The sequence below is a fragment of the Camelus ferus genome, chromosome 26 (assembly GCF_009834535.1).
Source record: "Camelus ferus isolate YT-003-E chromosome 26, BCGSAC_Cfer_1.0, whole genome shotgun sequence".
NCBI classification, from domain to species: domain Eukaryota; kingdom Metazoa; phylum Chordata; class Mammalia; order Artiodactyla; family Camelidae; genus Camelus; species Camelus ferus.
The window spans coordinates 30379345-30396062 of record NC_045721.1 but is presented as its reverse complement, the minus strand read 5'-3'; the positions used below and the strand labels follow the sequence as shown (position 1 = coordinate 30396062).

The following is a 16718-nucleotide window of genomic DNA, read 5'->3' as shown; positions in this document are numbered from 1 at the left end:
TCAAAAAATTTACAAACAATCTCACCCAGAAAATGAGCACAATTCTTAAATAAGACACACGATGAGAAACAGGAACATAAAAAACACTTATGCTAACATGACTAATCATTATACAAAGGCAAGACAAAATAAAATATGTTTTTACCTCACACTAATGAGAAGTGCTGTCATCAAATGTCTACAAATAATGAAGGCTGCGGGGTTGTGGAAAAAAAAGAAACTCTCCTATGCTGTTGTTGGGAATGAAAAATTGGTGCAAACACGTTGGAAACAGTATGAATTTCCTTTAAAAATAAAAAAGACATATCATATGACCCAGGACTCCCACTCCTGGGCATATAAATATAAAACCGGAAGACAAAGAATCCTAGGTTAAAACATAAAAGTAAACTCTGAAATTGGACTTAATGTGTTTCTACATATGTCTCCTATGACAAGGGAAGCAGAAGCAAAACTAAAGAAATATGATTGTATCACTCTAAACAGATTTACAATGCAGAGGAAATGATCAATAAAATGAAGTCAACCAACACAATGGGAGGATATATTTGCAAGTGATATTTTCCAATCAAGTGTTAATATCCAAATTATATGGCAAACTCATACCACACAACAACAACAAAAAAGACCAAATAATCCAATTTAAAAAAATTCCATAGGAACTGAATAGATAAATCTGACACAATTTTCCATAGAAATCATATAGTTGACTAAATGATGCATCAAAATATGTTCAGCATTATAAATTATTAGGAAAGCAATAAACCAAAAATGAGACAAGAACTCACACTTGTCAGAAGGCTCTCATCAAAAAGAAAAGAAATAGATGATGGTGGAGAAAAAGGAACACCATGGACCCTGTTGATAGGAATGCAAATATACATTCCATTTTATATATACATCAAATTTTCTTCATCCACTTTTCTGTCAAGGGATGTTGGGATTCTAGTCCGCTGTCTGAAGGCTCTAGAGAATAAGCCCATAGGCTGAACTGATAAACAAGCTGTTAGGAATGTCACATATCTTGGATGGATAAGAAATGGCCTGCTCATTGTATCCTGTAGGGATGGCTGGATAGCCAATGATGGGTAAGATCCTCAGAGGAGGGCAACTTAAGACAGGCACAGCTGGCTGGATAAGAGATGGTCTATTTAATGAAGTTTCATGATGAACTTTAAAACAATCCTTGATCATTTAACATCCTGTGCTTACTGCAGGTGCATGGGGACATAAATAGCTTCAGATTATTAACATTGTTATAACTTAGATGATATGTGAGGCATTGTGCATGTGATATATAAACCCTTTTTCTAAGAATCAATAAACAGAGAACTTCTTTGCTTCTCTCCACAAAGTGTTTGTGTGTATATGATATCGTGACACAGACAGGGTTAATTTAAGTTGTTGGGAGTATCATAAAATAATGTTGCTTTATATACAAGGCTCTGTCTGCACCTATTGAGATGATTATGTAATTTTTATTTCTCATTGTATTAGTGTGGCATGTCACCATTATTGATTTGATAATTTTTAAGTATCCTTAAACCCAGGGAAAAATCCCTCTACTCATGATGTAGGATACTTGAAATGTGTTGTATTCATTTTGCTTGTTTTTTGTTGAAAATTTTGGTACTTACATTCATCAGGGTTGTTACACTGTACTTTGCATATAATGCCCTTTCTAGCTTGGTTTTGCAAATAAAGCTGGCAATCATAAACCAGTTTGGAATCTTTCACACCCCTTCAAATCTTGGAAGGTGGGGAAGAAATGGTGAAAAATTGTCTCAAATGTATGACAGAATTCACTAGTAAAGTCATCTTGTAAAATAATTTCCTGTTTTGGGAGGTTTGGATTACTGATTTACTCATACACACTTTTGCTCTACTTAACTTTCTAATTTGTTCTTGACTCAGTATTGGAAGACACATGTTTCTGGGAATTTGACTTTTGTTCTAGATATTCAAATTTTGGCTAGTGGTAATTTCTTATGATCCTAAGTATCTCTGTAGCATCAGTGCTAATATCTTCTTTTTTATTTCTAATTATAATTGAGACATTATTTCCTTAGCCAAACTAAACGTTTCTCCAAATTATGTTTAAAAGAATCAGACTTAGGTTTTTTTTTTTATCATTTCCATTGTTTCTGTTGTTATTTGCCTTACTCTGATTCATTCAATTTCCTTCCTTATTCTTTCTTTTTTCTCCTAGATTCTTGAGGTGTAAAGTTAAGTAGTGTGAATCTTTGTATGTCTTTTATTATTAAATATTATTTATATAAATTTATTATTATTTATTTATTTATTTGCTTATTTACTTATATTTATTCACTTATTTATCATTGAAGTACTGCCATTTACAATGTGTCAACCTGTGGTGTATAACACAATGTCCCAGTTCATGCATATATTTGTGTTCCTATTAAAAGTTACTTCACAATATTTAACATACAGCCCTGTGTCATACAAAAGAACTTTTGAAAATATCTATTTTTATATATAGTGGATAACATGTATAAACCTACTGCACCAAAATATATCCTCTCCCAGACCCTTTCCGCAGGAACCATATAATATTTAGAAGGACTGCCAGTGTGTTTCAGTTTTATAGATGAAATCACTGTGCCCTCATTCAAATCTTTTTTTAAGGTTCCATATATATCACCTCATGTGTTATTTTTCTTTCTCTGACAGGCTTACTTCAAATAGAATGACACATCTTGGGGACACTCATTTTACTGCAAATGTCATTGTTTATCATTATTTATGGCACAGTATTATTCTGTTGTTTAAATATGCCACAACTCCTGTATCTTGTCATCTTTTGATGGACAATTAGGTTGCTTCCATGTCGCGGGTGTTGTATATAGTACTGCTATAAAAATTGGAGTGCAGTTGTCTTTTTGAATTAGGGTTCTCCTTGATATATACCCAGAAGTGGGATTGCTGGATTGTACGTTAAGTCTATTTTCAGTCTTTTGAGTAATCCCCATCCAGTTTTCCACAATGACTGCACCAAAATACATTATAACCAACAGTTTAGGAGGGATCACTTTCTCCAGAGCTTCCCCAGCATTTATTGTTTGTGGACTTTGAATGATGGCCTTTCTGACTTTTTGTGAGGTGATACTTCATGACAGTTTGATTGCTATTCTCTGATAATTAATGAATAGTGACATTTTTTTTTCATATATCTATTTTGCATTTGTATGTCTTTATTGGAGAAATGCTTATTTAAGGTTTCTGCCCATTTTCAGACAGTTTTTCTTGTTTTTTTTTTATTATCATTATGTTTCATGAACTCTTTCTATTTTGGAAATTAAGCCTTTGCCAGTTTCATCACTTCTAAATATTTTGTTTCATCCTGTAGGTTGTCATTTTGCTTTGTTTTATGGCCCCCTTTGCTCTGCAAAAGCTGTTAAGTTTAATTAGGTCCCATTTATTAATTTTGCTCTTATATCCACTACCTGGGTAGGCTGTTCTAGGAGATCATTGGTGAGACTTATCTCAGTGTTTTGCCTATGTTTTCTTCTAGGTAATTTACTGTGTCTTGCCTTACATTTAAGTCTTCAAGTCATTTTGAGTTTATTCTTGTGTATGGAGTAAAGGAGTGTTCTAATTTCATTGCCCTGCATGCTGCTATCCAGTTTTCCCACCAGTTGGTGAAGCGATGGTATTTTCTGTGTCATATTCTTGGCTACTTTGTCAAAGATTATTTGAGCATAGGCATGTAGATTTATTCCTAGGCTCTCTATTCTGTTCCATTGGTCCATATGATAGTTTCTGTTCCAATATCATGTCATTTTGATTATCTTCTATCTCTGCAATAGTGTATGGAGACCAGGCTGGTTATTCATCCAGCCTCTTTCTTTTTCTTCAATATTGCTTTGGAAATTATGAATCTTTCTGATTGTATATAAATCTTAGGATCATTTGTTCCAGTCCTAAAAAGAAATGTTTTGCATAATTTGATAGGAACTTGCATGAATTCTGTGAATTGCCTTTGGCAGTATGGCTGTTTTAATAATATTGTCTCTTCCTTTATAAGAACATTGGGTATCTTTTCAATTCTTCAAATCTTTTTTAACTTCCTCAATCAATGTTTTCTACTTCTCCATGTATAAATAATGCATCTCATTGTTCAGATTTATGCCTAAGCATTTTATACTTTTGGGTGCAGATATAAAAGTGGTTGTTTGTATACTTTATTTTCGTGTTGATTCACTGGTAGTGTAAAGAAATGCAATTGATTTTTGTACATTATTCTGGCTACCTTGCCCAGTTACTTTATTAGCCTAAGTAATTTTTTTCTGAGGCTTTGACAGTTTCCTATGTATACTTTCATTTCTGCATACCGTGACAGTTTTACCTCTTCTTTTCCAGTCTGAATCCTTTTATTTCTTTTTCTTGCCTGATCATTGTGACTAGGACTTCCAAGACTATATTGAATAGAAATTATGAGAATGGCCAACCTTGTCTTGTCTCAGATTTTTGTGGGAAAGTTTTCAGTTTTTCACCACTGAGTAATTTGCTGGCTATGTGTTTGTCATAAACAGCTTTCATTATGTTGAGATATGGTCCCTGCATGCCCACTGGGATAAGAATTTTTATTGCAAATAGGTGTTAAAATTTATCAAATGCTTTTTCTACATCTACTGAGATGATCATGTGGTTTTTGTCCTCTCTTTTGCTGATATGGTGTATCACATTTGATTGATTGATTGATTTGCATATGTTAAACCTTACTTGTGTTCCTGAGATGAAATAATTTGATCATGGTGTCTGATCTTTTTTAACATGCTGTTGGATTCTGTTTGTTAATAATTTCTTAACTACTTTTACATCTATGATTATCAATGATATAGGCCTATAAAATTCTTTGTCTGCTTTTGGTATCAGGTTGATGTTGGCCTTATGTTGTGAGTTTGGGAGTACTCTCTACATATCAATCTTTTGGAAGAGTTTGAGGAAGACTGGTATGGATTTTTCTTTGTATGTTTGGTCAGATTCCCCAGTGAAGCCATTTGGTTCTGAAATTTTGTTTGCAAAGTTTTTTTTATTTTATTTATAATTCTATTCCATTTCTGATGATCTGTCTGTTAAAATGGTCAATTTCTTCTCCCTGCAATATTGGTGGGCTGAATGTTTTCAGAAACTTCTCCATTTCTTCTAGGTTATCCAGTTTGTTTCCATTCAGTTGTTCATGGTAGTCCCTTATGAAATTTTGCAAATCTGTTGTACTCTTTGTATATTCTACATTTTCATTTCATATATTTCTTGTGTTCTCTCTCTTTTCTTGTTGGTGATCCTGTCCAGAGTTTTGTCAATGTTGTTTAAAATATCAACAAATAGTTTGATTTTTTGTCTATTTTTTAATCTCTATATGAATAATTTCATCCTTGATCATTATTATTTCCCTCTTTCTGCTGACTTTTGGTTTTGTTTGCTCTTCTTTTCATGATTGTTTTACATACAACGTTAGATTATTTATTTGAAATTGCTCTTCTACTTTGAGAAGGGCCTTGTCACTGTGAACTTCCCTCTTAAGCCTGCTTTAAGTGTATTCCTTAGACTTTGTGTAGTGTTTATGTCATTTTTCTCAAGATTCTTTTTAATTTCTTCTTTAACTTAATCACCCCCTACTTGTTTTACTATCATGTTGTTTAATCTACATGTTGTCATTTTCTTCTCCCTGGTTTTTCTGTGATTGCTTTCTAGTTTCATGTTAATATATTCAGAAAAGATGCTTGAAATAATTTTTATCCTCTTAAATTTTTGAGGCTTCTTCTGTGCCTGAGTACATAATCTTTCCTAGAAAATGTTCCATGTGCACTGGAAAATAATGTATATTCTCTTTTGGGGAGATGTACTGTTTTGAGTATATCAACCAAGTCCTAAAATTTTATTTTACCTTTTAGTGTCTTTGTTCCCTTATTAATTTTCTGTCTGAAAGACAACTCCAATGATGGTAATGTGGTGTTATAGTCTCCTACTATGATTGTGTTCCTATCAATTTCTCCGTGTTTATCTATTAGTATTTGCTTTATATATTTAGGTGCTCCAATATTGAGTATATATATCTTAAAGTGTATAATACCCTAATTTTGTATTGATCAATTAATCATTATAGCATTTCCTTGTTTATCTTTCTCTATGGCCTTTGTTTTAAAGTCTATTTTGTGTGAAGTCAGTACTGCTAGTCCTGCTTTCTTGTCATGTCCATTTGCATGGAATAAATTTTTCCATCCTCTTACTTTCAATTGATATGTGTTCCTCTCCCTAAATTGGGTCTATTGTATGCTTCATAATGTATTGTCTTGTTATATTATCCCATCTGACAATATACATCTTTTGACTGAAGCACTTATTCTATTAACATTTGTGATAAGTATTGTTAGACAGGTATTTATTTCCATTTTGAACTTCATTTTCCAGTTGATTTGGTATTTCCTTTGTGTTCATTTCTTTTTCTTTTTGTTGCTTGATAATTTTCTTTTATTATCTTGGTTTCTTTTTGGTTTTGTGAGTTCATTGTAAGCTTTTGAATTATCGTTGACATTTTTATATGTATATGGGCCCATTACTATATCTGTTTATTTTATCTCATAGTAATACAAACTCTAACCCATTCTACAGAGAACAGAAAGAAGAAGAAAATACTCTGTATTGTCCTGTTTCCCTCTGTGACAGTTAAAAATTTTGATGTCCTGTTTTACAACGTCATGTTTATTCTGTTGTAACTCATTGTAGCTACTTCCTTCCTAATTATGCCTTTCTCCTTTATATAGCATTCTGCTTCTCCTGTATTTAGAGTAGAGCTTTCATTGCTTTTTTTCTGTTGCTATGTTCTTTTAGTATGTGCTTGTGTAGAAGATATTAATCTCTCCTTCTATTTCAAGGGATACTCTTGGTTGATAAAGTATCTTAAATTACAGCTTCTTTTCATTCAGGACTTAGAATATGTTTTGCCACTGCTTTATGACTGCTGTATTTGTTAGGAAACATGTTTAAAATTTTATGTATATAATTTTATATATATATGTAAAGAATACCTAAAAATGAAGTTAAAAAATAATGTGAAAACTTATACATTAAAAAATAGAAAACTTTGATGATGGAAATTAAAACTGATCCAAAGAAGTGAAAAGATCTCTTATGTTAATGATGTGAAACAATAAATTTAAAACAACCATACTACCCAAAGCAATCTAAATTTAGTGTGATTCATATCAAAATACCCATGAGAATTTTCAATTAAGTTGTACAAGTAATTTCAAAATTTATATGTAACCACAAAGATCATGAGTTGCCATTATAATTTTGAAAAAATTATTAAGTCTAATAGTGTAAGTTTCTCTGATCTTAAACAGTACTACAAAGCTTTAGTAATTAAAACAACATGATGCTTTCTCAAAAACAGACACCAATGAATAGAAGATAATAGAGTAAGCAGATATAATCCCTAACACCTATGATCAATTAACCCATGAAAAAGGAAGCAAGAGTATAAAATTATGAAAAGGCATTATCCTCAATAAGCAGTGCTGGGAAGATTGATAATGTACAAGATACATTAGGATATTTCCTCATATTGCATACAATCCATGAGGACAGAATATCTTTCTATTTATTTTTTTACTTATATTTCTTGAACCTGTTAGTAATATATTTATGTTTAGCTCTTTTATTTCAATTATTAATATTATTTCTATTTTTTTGATATAATTGTACACACAATTATTTTCCTAATTTCTGTTTCTGATAATGTGTTGTTAGTATATAAATGTGCAACTGATTTTTGTATATTGATTTTGTATTCTGCAATTTAACACGTTTGTTCATTATTTCTAACAGTCACTTGAGGAGTCTATGGAATTTTCTATCTATGTGAAATTATGTCATCTATAAAAGGTTTACTGCTTTTTTACAAGTTGGGTGCCTTTTATATTATTTTCTTGACTACATGTTCTGTCTCGGACTTCTAGTAGTGTAGTATAGGACTTGTGAGGATAAGCTACTTTTTCTTATTACTGGTCCAGAGGAAAACTTTCCTGTATGTTAACATTGAGCTTGATGTTATTCATGTTTTTTTTCATATATGGCTTTTACTATGTTTAGTTCCATTCTACCTAGAGCGAATTTCTTATGAATTTTTTCATAAAAATGTTAAGTTCTGTCAATAATTTTCATACATTTATTGAGATTATTATTTTTGTATTCTTTGATTTTTATGGGATGGTATCACATTTATTGATTTGCTTATTTTAAATAATATTTATGAATCAGGACTAAATCCCACTTAACTATAGTTTATAATACTTATAATATGCCATGGATTCAGGTTGCTAATATTTAGTTAGAATGGAATATACATATACTGAAAGAAAAAGTTACATTGTAGCTTGGGTGTACATTTATTTATTTAAAAATTTTATCTCTCATTTTAAATTTGGCTTATGTTTAATGGAATTTATTTCTAAATGAACAATATAACTTGTGGTAGAACTGGATTTACTACAGTTTAATGATAGAGAACATACCTATTATTTAAAATTAGAGCACAAAATACTTGCCTTAAAATGCCATATTATACAAACGATGCCAACTGTTTCAGGACTGAGAAACAAATTGCTTCCTAAAACGTATTTAGCTGGTCTTTTCCACACCAAACCACATTTCTGTTATTTGTTTGTTTGTTTGTTTGTTTGCCCCTTAATGGAGGCACTGGGTATAGAACCCAGGATCTTGTGCATAAGTTTTTTTTATCAACATCATTTTGGAACACTTAACAGGAGCCACAAGAGTGTCAATTATAAAGATGAGTAGAAAATTTATTCATTGTAGGGACTGAAAAACCTCTGAATGAAAGAATGGCAAAAATAAACTTTTGTAAGTATACAATAAGATTTTCTCTTTTGTAATTTTAAACTAGAATATTAAATTACATTTGTTTTACTTATAATGATGATTTACAATTAAAAAAAATTAACCCCTTTGGAATTTCTTAAATTTGATTGATTATTATTATCTAATTTTATTTCATAAATATTAACCATTTATTTTTAAACATACCAAATAAACTGATCTTTATTCTGCTCAATTATTGAATATAGATTTACTTAATGTAAAGCAAACAGATAAATAACTACTTCCATATCCAAATCAAATTATGTTTCATTTTATTTACAAATGATAATGAAATAGTTATACTTTTTTGTACAGGTTTTACACAAATTTCTAATTAAATTCCAAATTTTTAAAATTACTTTATATATTTAGTGCTTTACACCCTGTTCAAAAATCTGGTATAAATTTGTGTATAAAAGGAAGGAGATTGGTTTTATTTCATAGACCCCAAATTTAATTTATTTACAAAGATAAAGTGGGAATAATATTTGCAGATCACACTGTAAAAATAAACATCCTATAGGTTTCATTTTAACTGGATGAATGAGAAGTAAACACTGGCTGAATATTACACTTGGGTTTCTAGGAGACCAGTCATTTTCAGATGTCACAGCTACTCAGGTTGACAACCACTGTGATGGCCTAGCAGTTTATGTGTGCAGGCCTGCCAAAGCAGCATTTGAAGCTGCAGTGCTCAAAATCATGCAGATTAGAAAAGGAGCTGGAGAAAAAGTTGTTTGAGATGGCACATGTTTCTTCAGAAACTCAAGATGTGTCTCCTAAAGATGGACAAACTGGTTCAGGAAAGTCCAGTAGATCTCTAGTGTGTGATCAAACATCCTCTGGGGACTTAGACTTGAGGTCTATGATTGAATTAAATTCTTTTCAGACATTGTGTGAAGAATCCTTGATAGAAAGACTAGGTTACACACATTGTGTCTCTGAACAAGATGAAGATAATGATTTCCGTTCTCTGACATTTCCAAGAAAACTCTGGAAAATGGTTGGGAGTGACCAATTCAATCCATCTGGTGGGATGATAATGGAACTTCCATAGTGATCGATGAAGATGTCTTTAAGAAGGAAGTTTTGGAAAGAAAGTCCCCTTTCAGAATATTTGAAACAGGAAGTATGAAAAGTTCAGTAAGACAGCTTAAACTTTACAGGTTTAGTAAACTGCGGCAGAATTTTCAAAGATCTGCTTGTCTAGCTGACTTTCTGGAAGAAGAAAAAGAAGTGTCTGTTTTAAGCAAGGTATTCAGAAATTTTAGTCACCACATCATTACTTATATATAATTTTTTTTTTGTATATCATTCTATGGTAATATATATGTAAAGCTAGATTTTGAAAATTGTATAAATCCACTAAGGCTAAAATTCTTCATTTATTCTAAAAAATGAGGACAGTGTGTTAAGTATTCAAGATTATGAGAAACTTTGCAAGCAACTATGAATCTTAACAGAAATCTAAATAACGGTATTAAATCTGTTTTTAAAAGGGGCATTCACAGTTACTGCAAATGCTAATGTTTTTAATTTAATGACTATGCTATTTAAATGTGTATTTTCCAAATAAGAATATTTAAAAAATAGCAATGTTCGTATTTTGATGATATTATCTTAGTATAGTAAGCGTGAAATCAGACGTTTTATAGATTAGGCTTATTGTAGTCTTGTATTTTGGTTTAAATAATACTAAAATATTTCTCCTTTGTTTGTAGCTGCAGTTCTATCATAATCCAAATTTTAAACGAGGCTGTCCCCAGGTTTTAGTGAGAATAAAAAGAAGAGTTGGGATTAAAAATGCTTCTCTGGTATCTTCATTGGCTCACGATTTCAAAAAGAAGCACTTTAATGCAGAGGGTAATTTGGATAATCATAATTCTGGTTTTGTGGCTGACACTAGAGGAGAAAGTGCATTTTTACCTTCTGCAAATTTAAACATGTCTCTAAAAATAAAGTCCTCTACTAGCCACATATTTGGTGATACAATACCCCAATGAGAGGTTGTTTTTCTCCTGCTTTATCAATGTCAGTTAGACCACCAGAAAAATTTGCAGTGGATCAACGTGCTACTTTAAATATGTTGACCACTTTCCACGTGCACTCACAAAGCAGCTACATTGAAGCAAATGGCCGTGTTGTGAATTTCATTGCAACTAAAACTTCTACTTCTCACTACATCAACTTATCTCCCATACAGAGCAATTATCTTGGACTGATGTTGGAGCCTTCTACTTTTCCAAATAGATATCACAACATATCGGCCAATGAAGGTCCTTTTAGTTAACTTCAAGCAGAGAGCAACCCATGGTTTCCAGTGACAGTGAAAGCTCATAAATCAGCAAAATCTCTTTAACGGCCAACCCATCAGCCAACTGCAGTTTATGAACGTCATCCTAATTACAACTGAACTGCCAGAGGACTACCAGATTATGCAGGGTATCAAATATTATAATTTATGTTGGCAAATGTAGACAAATATCTGCAATTTATTTATTTAAACAATAAACATACATGTGTACCTGTATTTTCCTTATATATTTTTAAATACATTTAAAAGTAAAATGTGAGACAAAGTTACCATTTAAAAAAATGTTATATTTGATTGATATAATCATTTGATGGAACAATATGGGAGTAAATTTGAACTATTTCTTGTAAGAAAGAAGAGAAAATGGTAGAATTTGGGAAAAGACGAAAACCTGAAGAGAGGGAAAATAACTAATTGGCTTCTGGTTCATCCTGGAAAGTATTAAAAGTGTTAGGATAGATTGGAACAGTAGATAAATGCAGGAACCAGCCCAGGGTTCATGGTCTCTATTATCTCGTCCCTGGAATCATAAAGTTCACATGATGTAGTCTCAGATGGCACATGCAACATGTGGTAGGATTTAAGAAGTAATTTTATCTATGGTCTTCTTTGTGCTGTTCTCAAAGCATTCCAATTGGTGCTTTCATTTCCTCCCCTCAAGATTCTACAATATATTTTCTGGTAAATAGTTAATGTTGCAGCCAAAGACAAGCTTAAGTCCTCAGGGTGGCTCTTAATGTCTTTCCAACTCTAAGCCCAGAAACTCAACATAGTATATCATTTCTTTATACATCTGGCATCTGACTACCTCGGCATATCTTTATGTTTCACTGTATCTGGAGATACATCCAGGCAAATGCTTGTCAACCATGTCAATTCCAAACTCACAACTTTTGCTCTAGCTCATCCTTGGACTTTGGATATCCTCCTTTTACCTACTTAGACTTTCTCTGTCTCAGCACAGAAACCACCTCCTCCAGATATTTTCTGTCTGTCCCCCTTTCCTTGTCTAACTTGGGTACCAGCACAGGAAGCACAGCACATGCCACAGGATGCATTTTAGTATTTAGTGAATGAAAAATACATGTTGACTTTAAGCAAAATCTACTTTCTGAGACAACAAAACTCTCATTGTTTTCAAACTATTTTTTTATGGTCTATACTCTTCACCACAAACTAGCTCTTTTCATAACCCAAGGACTAGTCACTCAAGACAGTATGTGGATGTATGTACAGGAGACAAAGCATTATTTTCTTCTTAATTCATGCCTCCAGGGGCCTAAAGCATTCCATTCTCATTTGCTGGATATTTTTCAGTCTCTACCTCACCCACCCACCCCAAAATAACTGATTCTCATCCCCATACCAATAAATCTATTGACCTCAAATTAATTTACTTCTTAGAATCAGAGATATGTGCAGAAGGGACAGTGCCATCACAAACATTTAAATTAGGTTTATACACCCCTCATAACTTGTGCCCCTTCTAACCTTCACACAGGGAGTATCTTAGAGATACTAGCCCATTACTTGAGGTGGTCGTATTCAGTTACCAAATTGCAATCTAAAATGTGTGGACTAGAAGGAGTTGAGGGTGGTAGAAATAAAAACTTGTCCAAATGCAAGAATACCAAATTTCTGCAGACATTAGGAAATAAAAAATATTTATGAAGAGTTTGACTATTTTCCATTAATTTAAAATAAAATGTGAAGCATTTTCAGAATGTGAAAAGCCCTGAAATGCTGGAAAAATTTTAGTCAAATTCAGGGAGCCTAAGGCTCTTGCTCATAATCATGCAGCCAGTGTCAGCTAATAAGAATGGAATGGCAATACTGAATCCTGAAAATGTGTCACCGTTGTGAAGGAAGCGTTTGATAATCTGGAGAATGGACATATGGACCAAGGTAAACTCTAGCAAAATACCACCCATATGACCTTTACCAAGAGAAGAAAAGAGCCCACTTGAAACAGGAGAAATGTGTCTGGACAGCAGTGGTTGTTCCTTTAACAGAAACATGAAGCTTTTAAGTTTGCCAGCTCAACTCTGATGATGGCTATGTTGTTGTTTATATTAGCAGTCTGGGGTTCAGTTGGGCTGGTTCAGCAGCTAGTTTCCAGCTCTCTTCTCAGACAGTGTGTCTTACTTTGATCATTTTAAGAAGGTTCTATACTGATAAGTCAAATTATACAGTTTATTTTCAAAATTAGAAATCCTAAAGAACAGTGTTGTTTTTTTGTCCATCAGTAGGTTTTTACCTGGGAAAATCTAGACAATTGGCAAAGTACAAAGGTGGCTGGTGCTTTGAAAACTATTCTCTGAGCTCTGCCCACTGAATTCTTCCCACTAAATACTAAAAATATGTCTTCCACTGTGTGTGTGTGAGAAGATTAATTCTTATGCACTAACTAAGGTTGTCTTAGTTGAGTCATCAGTGAATTAATCTACTGCATCTTGCAGTATCTCTGTGAATTAAGAGTTTCATTGTTCTACCAGATTTTCTTCAGATCAGGGAGAGGTATATTATATTTCTCCCAGTATACTAATTGTTAACTCTTCACTGAATCTCAAGTTGATGCTATTGGCAAGCCACTGAATCTTTGAAGTTGAATGATGCATATACGTTCTCCAGTCCCCAGAGCTCAGCAAAGGTCTGTGTCCCCTTTTTAACTTAAACTTATGTTTATGCTTTATTTCTCTTTTATTTCTCATTGTTGACACAACTTATTTTTGCTTTGAACACCCCTTGACTAATTTATAGAGACTGAACCACTGAATTATTCCCATTCACCTAGAAACTGCAATAAGTTTTCTTTCCTTGGACTACCTGGAGTAGAGTGAGCATAGTCATCATTTTGAAAGCAGTCCTCAGCCCTAATAATGCAGAACCTTTACACTTCTTTGTCCAGCAATTGGGCAAGTATGTTTGTTGTGGATGTCAGTTATCCTCACATCCCCTAATGCAACCATGAGAAAACACCAAATTGTTATTCAAAAATCAAGTCTTTGTCAGTATTGCATTCCCATTACCAAACACTTAAGATGTGTAGGAGTTCTGAGATTTTACCATGCTGAAATTTTCAGCAACTGAGCACGTTGCTTTCTTGTAGATGCTGTCAGGGAGATGAGACCCTCGGTCAGAGACAGTGAACTTTACCACTCACAGCAAAGGAAGCCAGGGTTAATATTGTATCCATTCCCTAATCTCAGATGAATACAATGAGTGAAATTTTGATGCCAACAGAAGCAGTGTGCTGTTACCATAAAGAAAGTTTAAGGCATGGGAAACACTAATTTTATTACTATCTTTATGTATTATTTATTAGAATCACTTATTTATTAGTATCTTTACCTCGGATAAAGACATCATGACTCAAGTTTACTTGCTGCAAAAACAATCATGAGAAATGGCATGGAAAAAATGATCATTGCCTTTCCATTTTTCCTTCCACTTTTATTGAGGTATAATTGGCATAAATCATTCTGTTAGTTTAGGTGTATAGTACAGTGATTTGATTTACATTTATCATGAAATAAATATCACAGCAACTTTAGGGAGAATTCATTATGTCATTTAGATGCAAATGTTAAAGATATACAATTTGGTTTTTGGTTGTGATGAGAAAACTTAGTGTCTCCTCCCTTAACAACATTCATTTATAACATAAAGCAGTACTAATAGTATTTATCATGTTACTATGTGGCCTCACTAGAACACATTTATTTTATGGCTGGAGGCTTCTAACTTTTGAGTGCATTAATCTAATACTCCTTTCCCAAACCCTGTCTCTGTTAACAACAAATCTGTTTTTTTCCTATAATTATGTTTGTATGTTTTTGAAGTGTACTTTAATCTATAAAACCATGTTACTTTCTCTTACACAACATACTCTTTGCTATCTTTAATACATTTCAAACTGATCAGCAGAATAAATCTAGTTATGAAATGTTGCTTTTTAAAGATATTTCATAGTTATTGACTATTCCCCATACAGTACATTTCTTGTCCCTGACTCATTTAATTTGCAAATGGAAAATTTTCTCTCTTAAGTTTCCTCAACTATTTCTTTTTCCTCACCCCATTTCCCTCCTTCTTGTGAACAACCTGTTTCTTTCTATATGTATAACTCCTTTTCTGTTTTGTTATGTTCATTTGTTTTAAATTCCAAATGTGAGTAAAATCATTAACATTTTCCTTTGTCTGACTTATTTCACTTAGCATATTACCCTCTTGGTCTACCCATTTTTTTGCAAATGACAAGAACCTATGCTTTTTATAGCTGAGTAATAGCCCATTCTATTTTTATGTGTGTGTGTGCTTATATCTATCTATCTATCTATCTATCTATCTATCTATCTATCTATCTATCTATCTATCTATCTGTATATATCTATACATATAGATAAATCTGTACTTAATAGATGGGTAGACATATATACAATAAAGGCACATCTTCTTTATCCATCATCTACTGATGAGCAATTAATTTGCTTCTATTTCCTGGCTATTGTAAATAATGCTGTAGTGAATATAGGTTTGAATTTATCTTTTCTTATTAGTGTTTTTATCTGTTGGAATATGTATCCAGATATGAAATTGTTGGAACACATTTCATTTTTAATTTTTAGATAAATCTCCATACTCTTTTCCACAGTGGCAACAGAAATTTGCATTCAGTCCAGCAGTGCATCAGGGTTGTTATTCTTACATTCTCACCAACACTTATATTTGTTATCTTTTTCATAATACTCATTTTGACAGCACTGACATAAAATCTCATTGTGTTTTGGACTTGCATTTTTCTGATGGTTAGTGATTTTGCACGTTTTCATGTGCCTGTTGTTTATCTTTCCCCCACTGTATATTCATTTTTTTTTTAATGGGCTACATAACTATATTTTCTGATTTCATTTTTAGGCACTCTGTTGTGTTCCATTATTCTGTTTGTTCTGTGCCAGTACCATATTTTTTTTTTATTTCTGTAGGTTTGTATTATACTTTAAAATCAGGGACAGTGATATATCCTCTTTGTTCTTTCTCAAAGTAGTTTTTTGTTTGTTTGTTTGCTTTCACTTTTTTCTTTTTTTCCTTTTTAGTGATTTCAACTCTTTTGTGATTACATGTAAATTTTAGAATTATTTATTGTTCGTTTCTGAAAATGCCCTTGGTATTTTGATAGGCACTGAGTTTAATTTATGTATTTTCTTGGTTATTACTGTCATTTAAACAATAATTTTCTCTTAATCGATGAACACAGTATATTCTTTCATCTATTTGCATCATCTTCAATTTCCTTTCTAAATATTTTATAGTTTTCTGAGTACAGGTCTTTTACCTCCTTGGTTGGATAAATTTCTAGATATTTTATTTTTTTGTAATGCAACTGTAAATGAGACAATTCCCTCACTTACTCTATCTGTTATCTTGTTAGTTTGTAGAAATGCAAGATTTCTGTATATTAATTTTCCATTCGGAAATTTTACCAAATGCATTGATAAGC

The 16718-nt window shown here is 32.4% G+C and overlaps 1 pseudogene; it reads left to right on the top strand.

Annotated features, from left to right (window-relative positions):
• Positions 1–9523: 9523 nt before the first annotated feature.
• Positions 9524–12731, top strand: LOC116660040 (annotated as a pseudogene).
• Positions 12732–16718: the final 3987 nt, after the last annotated feature.